A 5,000-nucleotide genomic window follows, 5' to 3' on the forward strand; every position below is an offset into this window, starting at 1 on the left:
AGGACAAGGCAAATAAAAGACGAGGCAAGGAGACACAAGGCAAGGCCATGACGAAGCAAGAGGATGCCGAGCCAAGGAGACCACGAGGCAAGGAAACCACGAGGCAAGGGGAAACCACGAGCCAAGGAGACCACGAGGCAAGGAAACCACGAGGCAAGGAAACCACGAGGCAAGGAAACCACGAGGCAAGGAAACCACGAGCCAAGGAGACCACGAGGCAAGGAAACCACGAGGCAAGGAAACCACGAGCCAAGGAGACCACGAGGCAAGGAAACCACGAGGCAAGGAAACCACGAGGCAAGAAAACCACGAGCCAAGGAGACCACGAGGCAAGGAAACAACGAGGCAAGGAAACCACGAGGCAGGGAGACCACGAGGCAAATAGAAAACGAGGCAAATAGAAGATGAGGCAAGACGAGAACCGCCGGGGTCTTGGTATTTATTCCGTCGCCGGACTTAAAAAGGCGTAGCGAACTTTAAGCTTACCGAAGGACTCCGCTAGGCCCGAGATCACAAGTTTCATGGGAAAGTTGAGGAAATATGTAGGAACAAGGTTTTTTCCACCTTTTTTTTCCTTCTATTCCTTTTCCTTTCTTCTTTTTTTTTTGTCGTCTTCTTCTTCGTGTTCTTCTTTAATTCGCTTTTATTTTTTTTAGCTTTTTTCTATTTTAATTTTCACTTTCGTTTTATTTTATTTTTCTTTCTTTTTACTCTCAGTTTTTGCATTTTTATTTTCGTTTACATTTGCCTGCGTCGAATCCAGTGTTCCGTTTTCTTTTATTTATACTTGAATAATTTTGTTAATGCGATTCATATGCTTCGTAAGGATTTTTTGTATACTGGTAAGATAAAAATCTATATTTTGCATCGTCTACGTGTTATTTTCATGACATATATATTTCATCATGCCTGAATTAGAATAGACTCTGGTATTAGTACTAACAGATTAATGATTTTTCCAAAGTGCATCAAACATTAAAAAAAAAAAAAACATTGAAAAGAGATGCAAACATTTTTTTTTTTTCAGATGTGTGTTTTTAACGGGTTAGTATTAAATCAAGCTCTTTGGCAGGTTCAAAGATTCCACTTAACTTGCAATCGGTTTCAAGCCACAGTATCGTATCGTAAAAGATTTCCTTTGAGAATAGAAAAGTAGCCAATGACGAAATTAATCGGAGAAATCTTTTGAAGTTTTGTGCTGCTAACGTTCCGCCTTCGCCTGCCATTTTCACACACACACACGCACGCATACACACGCACACACGAGAAGGAAAGAGAGGGGGGGAGGGAAAAAGAGATGGAGATAGAGAGAACGAGAGAGAGAACGAGAGAGAGAACGAGAGGGAGAGAGAGAGAAGGAGAGAGAGAGAGAGAGAGAGAGAGAGAGAGAGAGAGAGAGAGAGAGAGAGAGAGAGAGAGAGAGAGAGATGGAGAGAGAGAGAGATTCTCAGAGGTGGTCAGATGGCTTCAATGTCACGCCCTCCGACTGTCAGGGGTGACCAGTGATAGGCGGCGTGCCCATGGCATCGCCGCCGTACTGACCTAAACCACGCCCACATCACGCATGACCCCTGACCCTCGCCTCGACCCGCACAAGCACTCTGCCTCGAGTCACGGTCTCGCTCAGACGCGGCCTTCTCCCGGGGGCCACTCCCTAGGGCCCCCACCTTACCCGCTGCCCTGGGCTACTTCTGCACAAGCCGGCCACTTTAACCTCCGTCCACGCTACGCTACCATCAACAGTCACAGCCAATAAACAGTGCAACCAGACCGTGAGTCTACCTAACCCCTGACAAACTGGTGGTCAGCAGTGGTACCAAGAACCCCAGAGAGAGAGAGAGAGAGAGAGAGAGAGAGAGAGAGAGAGAGAGAGAGAGAGAGAGAGAGAGAGAGAGAGAGAGAGAGAGGAGAGAGAGAGAGAGAGAGGAGAGAGAGAGAGAGAGATGAGAGGAGAGAGAGAGAGAGAGAGAGAGAGAGAGAGAGAGAGAGAGAGAGAGAGAGAGATGAAAGGAGAGAGAGAGAGAGAGAGAGAAAGAAGAGAGAGAGGAGAGAGAGAGAGAGAGAGAGAGAGAGGAGAGAGAGAGAGAGAGAGAGAGTGAGAGAGAGAGAGAGAGAGAGAGAGAGAGAGAGAGAGAGAGAGAGAGAGAGAGAGAGAGAGAGAGAGAGAGAGAGAGAGAGAGAGAGAGAGAAGGAGAGAGAGAGAGAGAGAGAGAGAGAGAGAGAGAGAGAGAGAGCATTCGGGCACTGGAAAATGTATAATACTTCCTTTCTTTAAAGAATGATAATGAAATATTAATGTTCATAATATTAACAACAATAATACCGACAATCATTACATTAATCCATGGTAATGATAATAATATTTATAATAATCCTAAAAACAGCTATGATAACAATGATGAGGATGATAACAATGATAATAATAATAATGATAATAATAATAATAATAATAATAATAATAATAATAATAACAGATAGTCGTAGACAGAGATACATAAACCATTTCATCAAACTCACTGTAAGGGCAATTTGGTAGATTCCACAGAGTCAAGATTGCAATATGGAATGCAACGTTGAATAAAATGAGGAATGCAATAACGAAAGCAACTGTGTCTTCGGGAGTTTCCGAGTCCCGGCCGACAGTCATTCTGAACTTCTTGCAGACTTTGCTAAGGCCTTTCCAAGCATAGCCACATCTTGCCGGAAAATCTCTGTCAGCGCCATCGGTTGCCGATTCCCGAGGCCCGCGCTTGTGGGAAATCTGTTGGCAACATCTAAGGAATCGCTTTAACAATACTGTCATTTATCTTTTTATCATATTTTATTTATTCCTCGGTATTGCAGGCCGTCTAAAGATCAGATAAGTATTTGAATATCCGTGCTGATTGCTATGCAGTAGGAGTTATCAGAAGGTGAATCACAGGTCAAAAAAATAATAATAACAATGATAATAATTGTGTATTCCAAAACGTCGTCTGCATTTCCATAGAGCAAAGCTGCGTCACCTGGAGTTCAGCTTTTGCACTAGGATAGATTTTATTACGTTCTCTCGTATTTTTTCATGCGCTATTGAGATATTTATAAAACGATAATGTTTCTAGTTCATGGATTCTTTCCTGTTCAAAGGACATGTTTTCGTCGAAGAATTATACATGTTGATAACGGCACATTTTATTTTATCTCGTATGACGTCAATACCCTTACGATATATTATATTATGTTACTCGTAACGAAAATTACATCACTGTTTTCGGATCAAAATGTGCACTGGATAATGAGTTTAAATAGACTAGGGGATATTTTATGGATTAATTGAAAATATATTTTAGATTAATTACTTCGCGAACGGTGAAAAATTACCGTGAGCTGCCATCACTAGCCAACCAGCCCTTAGGCCCTGTGACATAGATCTATCACCGATTACATAATTAAACTGATATCAGCAAAATAATATGAAATGGCGTCCTGGATGAAATAACCTAGCGATGTTAAAGCGACACCTGTACACGCATATAAACACGCACATACATACACTCATATACGTACACTCCCCCCTCCCATCCACCCACACAAAAAAAAAAAAAAATCTATCATCAGAAATAATCAAATAAGTAATGCAACGAAGATCGGTAAAACACTTAAATCTATAGCAATACACACACACACACACACACACACACACACACACACACACACACACACACACACACACACACACACACACACACGCCCGCATACCGAAAGAAAAAAAGAGAGACAGAGATAAGCACATGCACACACGTACAGGCTAACAGAGACAGACAGTCAGACACAGACACACAGAGAGACAGAGAAAGAGACAGCAATAGAGGGAGAGAGAGAGAGAGACCCAAAGCAGAGATGTCTTAGAGGCGAGTCACCAGCCTCACCGAATGGCGCCTCAGAAGCCAAAGAGGTTCGAGAAGACATGTTGAAGATTTGCACAAAATGCTTCTCCGAGTCTCCCTCTCAGGGGGCCGAGAACACCAGCTGTGAGTGCTTATGATTTTTTTTTTTTTTATAAACGTCGACGGCTATTCTCTTTAGGTATTGTTTATATTGCGGAACTATAATGCAGTGTAGCAATATATGCTGGAATGAACCATTACATTTTTGCGAAATACGGCGGTGTGCAGTGATACACATAAAATAATGCAATTGCTCGTGCTGTTTCAGGCATCTTCATGCCATGCACGGTGTTATTGCATGGTTTAAATGTATTATCTGAAACAGGGAATTCCGTGCATTCGTATTGTTGAGTTGAGCAACAACAGCTTAACTATGATTACCTATATCTATACTTCTATTACACACACACACACACAGCTCTTGGAACTGCATTTGTTGCGACTGCATCCTCCTCCTTTCCACGACCCGAAAAAGAGGGAAATTGGCCGCTGGTGAGAAGCATATTTATCAAAAAGTGTAACCCGAGAATGTTATTACTTGCTTCAGGAGAGAAAAGATGTCTATGTCTCAATTAAGCTCCAGCAAAATAAAGGCATTTTCTTCGAGGCGAGAACGGTTTCGTGTTGAGCGCTGCAATCAAAACTCTCCTGGAGCTATAGATATATCTTGTCACGGAAACTGAGACTGATATCAATAAAGGTCATGAATATTTTTCGTTGCAGTGTAGAACAGTTGTTTCGCATGGCTGTTACGCGTCTGGCATTTTCCGTTCGGATGTGAATACTTAATAATCAGCTAGGGCGCCAGAAAATTAGAGAGAAAAGTACATATTTAATTTAAACTAACTCAAATAAAAGTAAGCAGATTATTAGCAATAATAATAAAAAAAATAAACACATATTGTCTTAAAAAAACATCAATAATCTTTCTGACATGCAGCCGATACCTAGAGGCTTGTCAAACATCTTGAAGAAATTTGAACAACGAACACCACTGAGCATCATATAATAACCGTAAGAATTAGGATAATGGTGATGATGATAATTAGATGATTATGATGATTATGATGATGC

This window comes from Penaeus monodon, chromosome 7 (assembly GCF_015228065.2).
Source record: "Penaeus monodon isolate SGIC_2016 chromosome 7, NSTDA_Pmon_1, whole genome shotgun sequence".
Lineage (NCBI taxonomy): Eukaryota > Metazoa > Arthropoda > Malacostraca > Decapoda > Penaeidae > Penaeus > Penaeus monodon.